Consider the following 15,254-nt stretch of genomic DNA (forward strand, 5'->3'; position numbering starts at 1 on the left):
ACAGATTTGCCTAATGCAATACGTCGTCTGATCTCTTGACTGCTGCTTCCATGAGTGTTGATAGTTGATCCAAGAAGAATGAAGTCCTTGACAACTTCCATCTTTTCTCCATTGATAAGAATGTTGTTTATTGGTCCAGTGGTGAGGATTTTTGTTTTCTTGATTTTTTTTTATCCATACTTTCTCTGTTTTGTTTTTTTGTCAAGAAAACAGAGAAAGTAGGGGTAAAAAAATAAGCGAGGGCCCAGCATAAATTTGGAATAAATTGTTTGTACTTGACAGCTACCCTAAAGGTTGACATTTCAAAGCCATGCATCAGGTTCACAGAATAAAGAACTAGTGGTCTGTTTCCATACAGATTAACAAACAAACAAAAAAATCATAGCTCCTCAAATAGATTGAAACTCGTAGAGACCCTATAGGACACAGTAGATCTGTCCCATAGGATTTCCAAGGCTATAAATCATTACAGAAGCAAACAGCCTCGTTGCCTCATCTTTATCCTGAGGGGCAGCTGATGAGTCCAAACTGCCAACATTTTGGTTAGTGTCTTAGACTGAATTCTGTAGAGAAGCAATACTGATGAAGCTTATGTAAGTAAACCTAAAGAAAGGGATCAAAGAGAATGGTTTAAAATCAGAAAAGGTGTGTGCCAGGGTTGTATTCTTTCACCATACTTATTCAGTATGTATGCTAAGCAAATAATCCGAGAAGCTGGATTATATGAAGAAAAACATGGTAAGAAGGCAAACTGCTGACGACTCCCAGAATTGACAGCCTATAGAGCAACTTGCGCAGACAAGTTGGTGCAAAACCTAAGCTATCACAGGGCTCCTTTTAAAGATTATAGCCAAGAAAACTCTCAGATAGTTGTACTTCACCATACATGGAGTCTTCATGAATCAGAATTGACTCTGCAAAACAACGTAAAGCAACCCTAAATGCCTTCCAGGAACTCCTGAACACTTGTGGAAGTTAAGAACAAATTTGTCTCTGAACTCTCTAGTAACTGATGAAATCAAGGAAATATAATTCATTCATTAAATCACTTACATGACAAATATTATTTCACATATTAGATACAAGGCATTTTGTTAGATGCCGATTGATTATACAGCATAAGAAAAAAAAAAAAAGAGACTCAGTTCTCCCTCTCAGAGAACTAAGAAGATAAATTTCAACAGTTAGACATGTAGTTCTAAATGATTTTTTTCAAATGCCATAAAATAAAAGAATAGAGCTGTAAGAGAGCAAATGATTGGGAAGATCAAACTTCAAAATTGAGAGAAGTGAATTTAACCTGGACTTCTTGGAGTTGCTTCCCAATATCCATTTTCCCTTCATTCTAAATAATAGAATTTCAGTGTTTACCAGGCACATTGCTGCCTAGAGTAAAACTTACATTTTTCAGCTTCCCTTGCAGCTAGTGATAATCATATGACTAAGCTTTGATTTGTTGTTGTTATGTGTCATCTAATCAGTCTGGACTCAGTGACCCTGTGCACAACAGAACAAAACACTGTTCGGTCTAGCACCAGCCTCACAATTGTTGTTTCACTAGAACCCATTTTGCAGTCACTGGGTCGATTCATCTCATTGAGGGCCTTCCACTTTTTTAATAGCCCTCTACTTTGCCGAAGGAGCTCTGGCAGTGTAGTAGATTACAAGAGGAGATACCAACTGCAAGGTCAGCAGTTTGAATCTAACAGTGACTCTGCTGGAGAGACATGAGGCTTTATGCTAAAACTTTACAGCCTTGGAAACCCTATACAGCATCACTATGAGTCATATAACCACCACCACCACCACTTTAAGGAGCTCGGGTAATGTAGTGGTTACAAGTCAGGCTGCTAAGCTCACGGTCAGCAGTTTGAATCTACCAGCGGCTCCATGGGATAAAGTTGAGGCTTTCTGCTCCCATAAAGTTTTACATTCTCAGAAACCCTATACAGGGTCACTATGAGTTGGAACTGACTCCGCAGCACATAACCACCACCACCACCACCACGTTACCAAGCATGATATCCCTATCCAGGAACTTGTCTCTCCTGGTTTATCTGATGAACTAGAGATAACGTCTTGCCATTCTTGCTTCTAAGGATAAGCTTCTTCCAAGACAGATTTATTTATCCTTCTGACAGTCCAGGGTACTTTTGATATTATTCTCCAACTCCATAATTCAAATGCATTGATTCCTCTCCACTCTTCCTTATTTAGTGTCCAACTTTCCCAAACATATGAGACTATTGAAAATACCATGACTTGGGTCAGGCTCACCTTACTCCTCAAACTGACATCTTTGCTCTTGAACACTTTAAAGAGATCTTTTGTAGCAGATTTTCCTAATGCAATATGTCATTTGATTTCTTGACTGCTGCTTCCATGGGTGTTCATTGTGGATCCAAGCAAAATGAAGTCTTTGGCAACTTCAGTCTTTTCTCCATTTATCCATTTCATTTTTGACAACTTGTAATTTTCCTAGATTCATACTTCATGCCTTCCACATTCTGATTATCCATTGAAGTGTGCAGCTGTTCCTTCTCATTCTGAGTTGTGCCCCATCAGCAAATGAAGGTCCTGAAAGTTTTGCTTCAGCCACATCGTTATGGTCAACTTTGAGGAGGCAGCTCTTCGCCAGTCATATTTTGAGTACTTTCCAACCTGAGGGGCTCATCTTCTGGAACTGTATCTGAAAAAGTTCCACTGATATTATAAGATTTTTAGTGGCTAACCCGGTTGCATAGCCATTATAAATCTCACAGTCAGCAGTTCGAAACTACCAGCTATTCCACAGGAGAAAGATGAGGGTTTCTGCTCCCGTAAAGATTGACACCTTCAGAAACAAGGCCATTATGAGTGAGAACCAACTCCACAGCACATAACAACAACCACCATTTAGAAGTGCTCTGCTTCTTCGTCCTAGGCTGTTTTAGCCTGGAATTTCCACTGAAACCTGTCCACTATGGGTGACCCTTTGTTGTTGTTGTTAAGTGCCATTGAGTTGATTATGACTCATAGTAACCCTATCTAGGGTTCCTGAGGCTTTAAACCTTCGTGGAAGCAGAAAACTTCATCTTTCTACCGTGGAGTAGCTGGTAGGCTCAAACAGCCAACCTGTGGTTCACAGCTCAGTGCTTATCCTATGGAGCCACCAGACACCCTGCTGGTATTTACATACCAGTGGCATAGCTTCCTGCATCATAGCATCACAATAAACATACTGACAGACAAGTGGTGGAAGTTGTGACTAATAAAATATAAATGGAAAGAATACTTAAAGATGACAGTCTCTGCTGGAAGAAGCATCTTTTTATGGTCACTATTTTCTCCTACTGATGGCCTGTGATGGCTGAACAGGCATTGACATTGGACACTCCATATGAACCCAAGACTCCTTGGGTCTTCTACAGAGCCCTGGTAGCATAGTGGATTATAATCTGGGCTGCTAACCACAAGATCAGCAGTTTGAATCTATCAGTCATCCTCAAAAGAAAAATGAGGCTTTCTGTTCCTATAAAGATTACAGCCTCAGAAACACTATAAAGGATCATTATGAGTCAAAAGTGCAGCCAGAGTGCTCCTTGGAGGCTAGGGTGACCAAACTCCATCTCTCATATTTTGGACATATTGTCAGGAGGGACCAGTTGCTGAAGAAGGATATCATGTTTGGTAAGGTGGAGGGTCAGAGAAAAAGAGGAAGACGCCCAACGAGATGGACTGGCCAAGTGGCAGCATCGATGGACTCAAGCATGGAAACAATAGTGAGGTTGGCCCAGGATCAGACGGTGTTTCGTTCTGTTGTGCATAGGGTCGCTATGAGTCAGTACAGACTCAATGACACCTAACAACAACAACAGTGAGTCAGAAACCACTCTGATGCACACAATCACCACCACCACCTGTCCTTGGGGTTATAGTATCATCTGTAGCTGAACTTATGAGTGCAGCAACTGATTCTATAGTTAAGAGTTAGTCGGGCAAAGGGTTGAGAAAGGAGGATTCCACTCAGTGGTGCCATTGGAAGGATTTGGGTTTTTTTCAGGGACTGCAAGATTAGTGTTGATGAAATTCAACTAGTAAAGGGGGCTGTGTACAGGATGAGGCCGAAAAGAAAGGCACGGACAGATCATTCAGGCTCTGCAGATTTTGACAAGGGGGTTCGGTTTTATTTTAAGTGTCACAAGAGACCTTTCTTCAAAGAAAATCTCATGTAGCAGTCAGATAAGAAAACTGAAAAAAGCAGAGTTGCTCTGAGTGGAAGCTGGAATCCAGGCCCTAGAGCCCATTGCTTCTTCTCCCTATTGCTTTCATTGCCAACATCATGAGTCTTGGGAACACTGTCAAATATATGGGATGAAGTGATTTAGAGGAAGGTAAACCAGTCATTCAAGAAAAATAACAGTCTCTAGTACTAAAACTAGAGAAAAAATTTTCCCCCATGGATATTCACAGAAAGGAGTTTATAATGGCTTGAATGACAGGGCTTCATGCCAAGGCACAATTCAGAAAAAGCATTTTAAGGGTGGAACTATGGGGAAGGATAGACCAATGGCCAAAAAAAAAAAAAAAATGCAGCCCAGATACCGGGCCTTCCTTTGTTGTTGTTGTTAAGTGCCGTCGAGTCGGTTCCGACCCATAGCGACCCTGTACAGGGTTTCCAAGGGTGTAAATCTTTGCAGGAGTAGAAAGCCTCATCTTTCTCCCGTGGAGCGGCTGGTAGTTTCGAACCGCTGACCTTAAGCTTCGCAGCCCGATTCGTAACCACTACACTACCAGAGCTCCTTGGACTGGCTTAATGCCAGGATGGCTTCAGTCAAACACCGGAAGCTTTTTTCCCCATCAAACCTGCCCTCATCAAGGTCAGTCCTACCTGCGGTCAGTCAGGACAGCTGCCTGGGAGACCCTGCTGACCCTGTCATGTGGAGCTGCTCACATGGGGCAGGCACCTCCCTCCCAAAGATTTCCATCAGACACTTGTTTGGCCTGCAAATAAATTGGCAACGCAGCTGAATTTAATCTTTTGATTCCCCCTTGAGAACCAATTTCTTCAAGCCATTCCCATGTAGACAAAAAGATTTTGTCTCACTAAACCTGTTTATTGACCAAAACTGTCGCTACTGTTCTGACCGCTGACCTTATCTGAATTTTCAAATCTATTACAGATCGCAAGTTCAAATGATTTTGGTGCCCTCTGGAAGGCCTGTTTTCATAGTGAGCTGATTACGAATGACAATATTATAAGGGCTTTAATTGAGATTCTACAAACAATTTGCACCCTGGATTTACAAACTTAATATATTCGGAAGTACCAATGTTGCTGACGCTGTTGTTTTGTTTGTTTTTTAAGAAACAGTTGGCCATGCCAGTGTAAATCCTGCCATTTCCCCTAAACACCATCCTTTCTCCCTCTCTACAAATTTCATAATCTTAACCCAGAGTCTGCAAACGTTTTTGCAGAAACAGTGAAAAGAAACATTCTGACAGCCAGGAAGATTCTGCGCACTCCTCCACATTTCCTACAGCGTTGGGGTGGGGTGGGGGTGGGGTTTGAAACCCCCCCTCCCCCTTATGTAAGGGAAGTAAATGAGTTTGGAATATACCTTGTAGTGCTTACATTAGTACTGCCTTAGGCAAGTCACTAAATTCCTCTTTTATCTTACCCTTCTCAGCAATCAAGGAGGGATAAAATCATTCCACACTCAATTCATAAAATTGATGTTTAGACAGAATTCGTTAATTGATGGTAAAGCTTTGTAAAGTCAAAGGGAACACTTACAAATGCAGGCTGTTCTTATTAGTCAAATTTGGTTTTAAAACAATATAAATAAATCTTGTAAAATGCTAATAGTATTGTTGTTGTTAAGTGCCATGGAGTCAGATCTCACTCATAGTGGCCCGGTATAGGGTTCAAGGAGCAGTTAATGGATTTGAACTGCTGATCTTGTGGTGTGCAGTCCAGTGCTGATCTTACAAGCACCACACCAGGAGTCCAACAGCATTAAGACCTAACGTTTATTGAGCCCTGGTGTGGCCCTGTAGGACAAGAACTGGGCTGTCAACCAAAAGTTTGACAGTTCAAACCCACCAGCTGTTTCTTGGAAACCTTATACAGGGTCACTATGAGTCAGAACTGACTTGATAGCACATAACAACAACAAAAACAACACATTTATTGAAAGGGGACCTTGTGTGGCACTGTATGATCACCACTGGACTGCTAACCACAAGGTCAGCAGTTCAAACTCACCAGCTGCTCCCCAGAAACCCTGTGCAGCTGTGCTAAGTCTGAATTGACTCAGCAGCACTGAAAACATCTACTGCGGTTCTGTGCTAAGTGTCTTACATAACATTATATGAGCTCGTTCTCATTTCATATATAGAAAATTCCACTGTGGTGAGTGCTATTAACTCCATTGTACAGGTGAGGAAAATCTAAGGAATACAGCAGGAAACTAAACCTCATACTATGTTGTTGCTGTTGTTAAGTGCCGTCGAGTCAGTTCCTACTCATAAAGACCCTGTATGGGGTTTCTGAGGAGCTGCGGGCAGGTTTAAACTGCCAACCTTGTGGTTCACAGTCCAGTACTTATCCTACAGAGCCACACCAGGACTCCCATACTCATTGTACTCTAGAATTCACAGTGTGGGAGCTTGCTGATATTACTGAATGTTCATCCCAACCTTAAAGAGTGATGTGATCTCATCCAATGCGTTCAAGCCCTCAGCGTACTAGCCCTGTGCTGAAATAGTCTTTGCTTCTCTCTTTGCTCCCAACTCACAGCAACCCTGCGTGTGTCCAAGTAGAACTGTGCTCCACTGGATTTTCAATGCCTGGGTTTTCAGAAATAAGTCACTAGGCCTTTCTTCTGAGGTACCTTTGGGTGGTCTCAAACTGCCAACCTTTGGGTCAGCAGCCAACTGTGTTAACTGTTCACCATGCAGGGACTCTACTCAGTGGAAGAACCACACCAAAACCCCTCTGTCATCAAGTCCATTCCAAGTCATAGTCACCCTACAGGATAGTGTAGAGCAACTCAGGAGGGTTCCCAGATAGCCTCATCTTTCTCCCTTGGAGCAGGTAATGGGTTTGAATCACAGGCCTTGCAGTTAGCCCAGTACTTAACCAATTCAGACCGATTACCTTGTGATTAGCATCTCTACATAGCATAACCCACTATGCTACCAGGGCTCCTTGTCTATAGCACACAGATATCTGTTAATTTCATTATCCTTTTTCTAATCTTTGTTAACAAGATCTGGGAAGCTAGCTAACAAAGATCAAAGTTAAAAGAAAGTGGTTAAAAGAAGCCTCTAATCTGACACTTATATTAATACAGTTGTCAACAGTGAGCAGAATGACTTTTTCTTCCACATATGCTGCAAGGGACCTGTTGTTCCAACAACTGGAAGGAAGTTTTTGCCTTCTGTTCTCAGCTCTGATAAAATGAAGTACAGGTGTTCTGAATCGGCTGGTAAAGCACAGCCCTTCTGAGTAAAATGGCCTGTCCAAGCACTAATATTTCAGAATTTTAAAGTTGAAAACTCACTGCAAGTAATTTATAGCCTAAATTGACTGAATTCTCTTCCAAGACAGCCTATTTAATCAAAGTTAACTGGTGAAAATTATGAAGGCTCTTAATTGAGCACTCCTATGGTGGGCTTTCAAAACAGCAGTGCAAGCGCCACAGAAAATAACAAAATGAATAAACTACACTTTTCTCTAGTTCCATTTTCAAATACGACGTCTGGAATGAAGAGTTTAGATCTCTAGGTGGTGATCTTCATGCATAGTATAGTGTTTGTCCTGAATTTCATTGCTTTAAAAAAAGGCATGAAAAGTCTTGATTTAGTTGGCATTTAATGTGATTTTTATATAACTTCTGTGATATAATCAGTCGCAATGGGAATCAGTGGGGAAACTTAAAGAGCAGTAAAACCTTCAGCTATTGTTCTTTCTGTGTTCTGATTGGCTTGCTGGGTATACAAAGCTGAAAAATCCCAGTTCACATACACCTACTCTATTTGTAGACACCCATAATGATTGAGTGTGGTCCGGCACCATCCCCTCTCCCAGCCAGTCAGCCAGTCAGAATGCAGGGGAGACAATAGGTATGTTGGAACAGCAACAAAGAATGTGTTGCTGTAAATCACGTTCCATTTCTGCATAGCTGGGAATAGTAATGCACAAGCCATAGGCAAGTATATTAATGTCTCCTGCTATCCATAAATGAAAAATCATGCACAACAACACACTCTTGATTGTTATTCCAAGATAGCTTTTTTTATTTAGCATTAGCTATTTTGCTTTATTTTTAAACATCAAAAAATAGCAAAATGAATATTTTACTACTATTTAAAAGCATGTTTCTATTTCAGTTGGCCCATAAGCATTTCTTTACAGCAGATAAACACATTGTCTTTCCTGCACACTGATTGACTAGTGATGTATTTAGAACTCAGTGGTATGAAATTTCTGAAATTAATGATATCAGAAAGAAGGTATCATATAAATGACTTGGGACTTCCCTACACCTAGTCAATTTGAATTTGGAAAATTATTAGGACTGTGTAGAAACACACAATGAAATAAACTAGCAACCCATTATATTTGCATGTTTTAAATATGCTTAATCATGCATTTAATTTAGATTTAATGAAACAGTTACTATATGCAACCAAAACATCAGTGCTATTAACAACAAATTTATGGAGGATTCATAGCTGTATTATATGTCTATTGTGGCACTGTGGACTAATGCGTCAGACTGCAAAGTCGTTTGAACTGCAAAATTGGTGGTTCAAAGTCACCAGCAGCTCCTTGGAAACCTTATACAGGGTCACTGAGTCAGAACTGACTCAACAGCACTTAACAACAACAAAAACAAATGATTAAAAACACATTATTGAGAGTGAAAGATTGCATAAAGTGAAAAGTTGCAAAAACCTCTTGCATAGGTTTTTGTTGTTAAGTACCGTCAAGTTGATTCTGACCCATAGCAACCCTGTATAGGGTTTCCAAGGAGTAGCTGGTGAGCTTGAGCCTCTGACCTTGAGGTTCAAATTGACCTTGTAGTCCAGCACATTGACCCACAGTGCCACATCAGGAGTCCTTTTCATCATTAACTTTTTAAAATTAAATATACAATAATTGTTTGAATAATTCTACTGAGTGAGCATGATTAGGGTAGTCCTTGGAGTTTGGATAAATACTAATTGAACATTTAAACCATATGATATTGGCTCTGGATTCTGCTATACCAACTCTGCACATTTATATCATATTTTAAAAGATTCACAACATGAGGCTAATAGAACTACAATGTAAGTTCTGAGCTGTTTGTCTATGGGATGCATTTGCTATTATTATTGACAATCAGAAAAGATATCAACATTTAGGAAAGCTTAAATTTTTGTTTTTTTCATTGAGTTTTCTCTTCTTTTTATCCCCCCCTTCATTTTTCTGTAGGAAGAGTAATTTGAAAAGGCTTCAGTGGTGGGGAAAGCAATGAAGAACAAATTGCTGTACATGAAGTTTTGTTTTTGAATAGCTGGGGAGATTAATTCACTTGGCTGCAACTGGTTCATTACTACCCCCAGCTACCCAAAAATGAAATATCACGTATGGTACCTTCTTTGCTCCATAGGTCATAATACTATAGTGATCACAGCAGGGCTGGGCTCGATTATGGAAAATGAGACCCCAGCCAATGCTCTCAAACACCCCATGCCTGCCAAGGAGCTACCCGGGTGCTATAATTGTGTTTACCTATTACCATGCCTTTATTTCATTACTTTGGACTTGCGGGATGCTATAAAAGGAGACAGAATTTTGGAAGGTTCTGGAAGCTTTTGCCAGTTAATACTGTGTTTAGGGAGATCCTTCTCCTGCATTCTTGGAGCAAATCACTTCTGCTTTCTTTCCTTCACCTAAATTTTATGGTACATTCTCCAAGCCCTCTCTCCCACAGGATAGACAGCAAGAAGTACATAAGAAAACAGTCTTCTCCCTGTAACTACAAGCACTCTTCTTCCAAGTAGCACCTGCCTAACTTGCTTCCTGTGTCCTAAGATGAGTGAAACATACATTATGTCTAACTGGTGACTGTGATGTCACTGAACTATACAAGTAAAAATTGTTGAAGTGTCAAAATGTTCTGTTATATTTTACCACAATCAAATAGAAAGGATAAACTTATGCGCTGGGAGTTTGGGCCTCAGTCATTCTACTCCATCTTGATTCTTAGCATGGTCTGTTTAGGACTCTGATCAGGCCTCGAGTTTACCACTTATAATAATAATTGTTACTATTGGTTGGAAACTTAATGTTTATCAGGCTCTTCCATTTGCTTATTTAATGTCCATAACAAACCATAAGGCCAGTGAAGATGAGTTGTGTTGTTAAGTGCCATTGAGTTCGTTCTCATTCGAAGTCTAGCATTTACAAGTTACCGCTGGTGGACTTGAACTGCCATCCTTATGGTTAGAAGTCTAGTGCTTATCCTACAGCACCACACCAGAACGAAAGCTAATGCTTACTAAGCACTTCATATGTACTAGGCACACTGCATAAAAAAGAGAACTTTTGTGGATTAATTAATTTATTCCTACCAGCATTGTTGTTGTTAAGTGCTGTCGAATAGATTCTGACTCAGCGACCCTGCAGAGGATTTCTGAGGAGCAGCTGATGGTGAGTTTGAATCTCCGGCCTTGTGGTTCAAACTGACCTTGCGGTCCAGAGCATTAGCCTGCATTATGAGTATGGAACTGTTAATCAACTGCATTTGAAATATGAGGAAACTAAAGCACAAAATGGTTGGAAGATTTTCCATGATCACAAAATCAGTACATAGAAGAGCCAGACTTTGGAACCACACAATCCTGAGACTATATACTGCCATTCCAGGTGTCATTATTCCCATTTAAAATGAGGAACAATGGCCCTAAGAGGTCGAAAAATTTGCCCAAAATCACATCGTAACTTGGACCGTGATAAAGCTAGTACTCAAGTCCAGGTATATCTGACTCCAAATCCAGAGCATTTAGTTCACCAAACATGTCCACTATGCTTTTTCTATGCCCCAGTTGTATCTGTTTGAATTTATCTGCTTATAAATCCATCTCCCTTGAGGATCAATATTGCTTATTCTTTCTATCTTCAGAAACCTGCACATTATAGGTACCTGGATCTTAGTAGCTACTCAATAAATAGTTATGGAACTGACATAATGTAAACCTTTCATGACCCCCTCCATTACACTCATTTCTCCCCACCAATGTTCTCACTGGCTCGTTTTCATAACATTGTAATAACAGTCTACACTAAACCATGTTCCTGTTGTTGTTGTTAGTTGCTGTCAAGCTGGTTCTTACTTATACTGACCCCATGTACAACAGAATGAAATGGTCCTATGCCATCTTCACAACTTCAGTATATTCAAGTCTATTATTTCAGCCATTGCATACTATTGGTGCCTCCCAACCTAGGGGATTCAACTTCAGCACTACATAAGGAGGCTTCAAAAAATTAGTGGGAAAAAATGAATGAAAAGATGATGAAATTTTTCCACAAACTTTTTGAAACCCGCTTGTTTTGGATAATATTCTATTGAGATCCACAGGGTTTTCATTGGCTAATTTTCAAAAGTAGTTCAATAGGCCTTTTTCCTAGTCTGTCTCAGTGTGGAAACTCCACTGGAACTTGTCCACCATGGGTGGCTCTGCTGGTATTTAAAATACTGATAGCAGTGGTGTAGGTTCCAGCAACTAAGCAATATGCAAGCCACAAGTATGATGAAATGGCAAACAGGCAGTTGTAAGATACCTTCGAATTGGTTCTGAATCATAGCAACTCTATGCACAAGAAGACAAAAGACTGCCCTGTCCTGCACTATCCTCACAATTATTGTTACACTTGAGCCTATTGCTGCAGCCACTGTGCCAATCCATCTCCTCTAGTTCTGATCCTCCACTTTACCAAGCATGATGTCTTTCTCCAAGGACTGGTCCCTCCTGATAATATGTGCAAAGATGAGAAACAACATCTGGCCATTCTGGTTTCTAAGGAACATTCTGGTTGTACTTCTTCCAACACAGATTTCTTTGTCCTTTTGGAGGTCCATTGTTGTTATTAGGTGCCACTGAGTCAGTACAAACTCATAGGGACCCTGTGCCCAACAGAAACACTGCACCAACTTCACAATCATTGCTACGTTTGAGTTCATTGCTACTGTTACTCTGCCAAACCATCTCATTGAGGGTCTTCCTCTTTTTCTCCAACCCTCCACTTTTACCAAACATATTTTTACCCAAGGACTGGTCCCTCCTGACAATATGTCTGAATTATTAAAGGTAAAGTCTGGCCATCCTGGCTTCCAGGGAACACTCTGGAGGTGTTTCTTCGAAAATAGATCTGTTGGTTCTTTTGGCAGCCCAAGTCACTTTCAATATTCTCCTCCAACTCCATAACTCAAATGCGTCAAGTCTTCTATGGTCATCCTTATTCGCTGCCCAATTTTCACATGCATATGAGGCTGTTGAAAATACCATGACTTGGGTCAGGTGTACCTTAGTCCTCAAACTGACATCTTTGCTCTTGAACACTTTACAGAGGTCTTGTGCAGCAATTTGCCTAATGCAATCAATACATTTGATATCTTAAATGCTGCTTCCGTGAGTATTGATGGTTGACCCAAGCTAAATGAAGTCTTTGACAACTTAATCCATCCTCCATTTATATGGATGTTGTTTATTGGCCCAATGGTAAGGATTTTGTTTTCTTTACGTTGAGATGCAACTCATACCAAAGGCTGTGATCTTTGATCTTCATTATTAAGTCCTCTTCGCTTTCAGCAAGCAAGGTTGTTAATGAATCTTCCTCCAACCCTCCTATTTTCTTCATATAATCCAGCTCTTTGAATTATTTGCTCAAAATACAGATGGAATAAGTATGGTGAAAGAACACAACCCTGGCACACACCTTCCTAACTTCAAACCATTTGGTGTTCCCTTATTCTGTTCAAACAACTGCCTCCTGGTCAATGTACAGGTTCCTCATGAACACAATTAAATGTTCCAGAATACTCATTCACCTCAATGTTGCCCAGAGTTTTCATGATACACACAATTAAAAGCCTTTTAATAGTCAATAAAGCACAGATAAACATCTTTCTGGTATTCTATGCTTTCAGTCAAGATTCATTTGATGTCAGCAATGATATCTCTCATTCTACGTTCTCTCCTGAACCTGGTTTGAATCTTTAGAATTTCTCTGTCAATGTATGGTTGTAGCCATTTTTGTGTTATCTTCAGCAATATTTACTTTCATGTTATATTAATGACATGGTCCAATGCTTACCACATTCAGTTGGGTTACCTCTCTTTGGCATGGGCACAAATATGGATCTCTTCCAGTCAGTTGGTCAGGTAACTGTCTTACAAATTTCTTGGCACAGATGAGTGAGGGCCTCCAGTGCTGTCTCAGTTTGTTGAAAGATTTCCATTTGGTTTCATCAACTCCTGGAGCCTTGTTCTTTGCCAATGCTTTCAATGCATCTTGGACTTCTTTCAGTATCACTGACTCTTGATCATATGCTACCACTTGAAATAGTTGAATATCTACCATTTCTTTTTGGTACAGTGACTCTGTGTATTCCCTCCAGCTTCTTTTGATACTTTCTGCACCATTCAATATTTTGTTCATAGAATCCTTCAATATTTCAAGTCAAGGCTTGGATTTTTTCTTCAGTTCCCTCAGCTTAAAAAATGCTGAGCAAGTTCTTTCCTTTCGTTTTTTCTAACTCCAGATCTTTGCACATTTTGTTATAATATTTAACTTTTTCCTTTTGAACTTTCTTTTGAAATTTTCTATTCAGTTCTTGTACCTCCTCATTCTTTCCATTTGATTTAGCGTCTCTACGCTGGAGAGCAAGTTTCAGAGTCTCTTCTGACATCCATTTTTGTCTCTTCCTTCTTTCTTGTCTTCTTAATGATCTTTTGCTTTCTTCCTGTATGATGCTCTTGATGTCATCCCACAACTCTTCTGGTCTTTGGTCATTAGTACCTAATGCATCAAATCTGTTCTTGAGATGGTCTCTAAATTTATGTGGAATATATTCAAGGTCTTATATTGGCTCTTCTGGACTTGCTTTAATTTTCTTCAGCTTCAGCCTGAATTTGCATATAAGAAATTGATGGTCTGTTCCACGATCTGCCTCTGGCCTTGTTTGGGCTGATGATGTGGAGTTTTCCATCATCTTGTTCCACAGATGTAGTCAATTTGATTTCTGTGTATTCCATCTGGTGAGGTACATGTGTATAGTCATCTTTTATGTTATTTTTAAAAGGTACTTGCTATGAAGTCTTTGGTCTTGCAAAACTCTTTCATGAGATCTCCAACATCATTTCTATCATCAATGCTATATTTTCCAACTTCTGATCCCTCCTCTTTATTTCCAACCTTTGAATTCTATTTGACAATAATTATCAATACATCTTTATTGTATGTTTGATCTATGTTAGACTGAAGAAGTTGGTAGAATTCTTCAATTTCATCATCACTGGCTATAGTGGTTGGTGAGTAAATTTGAATAACAGTGGTATTAGCTGATCTTCCTTATAGTCATATGGATATTATCCTATCACAGACAATGTTGTACTTCAAGACAGAATCTCATATGTTCTTTTTTTTTTTTAATGTTTATTGTGAATTATGTGACAGTTTACATGGAAGAACATTAGTTTTACATTCATCCTATTGTATATCATTTTATTGCCATGGTTATAATCCCCTCCATGCATCATCAACCAACCAAAGGGTATACCCTGCAAGCCTGCTTCCCCACCCCTCACCTCCTACCCCCCACCCCTGGTCGTCGGCACACATCCCCTCTCCCTCTTGGGTCTAAAGTCCCCAGCCACTCCTTCTCTCTACATCATCATCTCTGCCTCCATCTCTGGCATCACGGCTACTCTGGGTAGGGTCCCACTCTCCGTTCTTCTCCCTTGATGGTCTCAGGGACCTCCGCTCCTAGACTGAAAAGTTAATCACTCCCTTCCTTCTACAAAACATCTACCTTTATATCTCCAATCCTCACAATCGGTCCTGATAACAATTATTCAGTATTGTATCACAATAGACCTATCAGCATTTCTTTCATCAGCCCGGCCCAGACAGATTGGATACTACTCAGTGTAGATTCTACCTTCCTCCGTGCCCTCTGGATCTAGATTCCCTCTTGAAAGCTTGTAAGCCAGTC

Source organism: Chrysochloris asiatica, unplaced genomic scaffold, assembly GCF_000296735.1.
Source record: "Chrysochloris asiatica unplaced genomic scaffold, ChrAsi1.0 scaffold00048, whole genome shotgun sequence".
Classification (NCBI taxonomy): Eukaryota; Metazoa; Chordata; class Mammalia; order Afrosoricida; family Chrysochloridae; genus Chrysochloris; species Chrysochloris asiatica.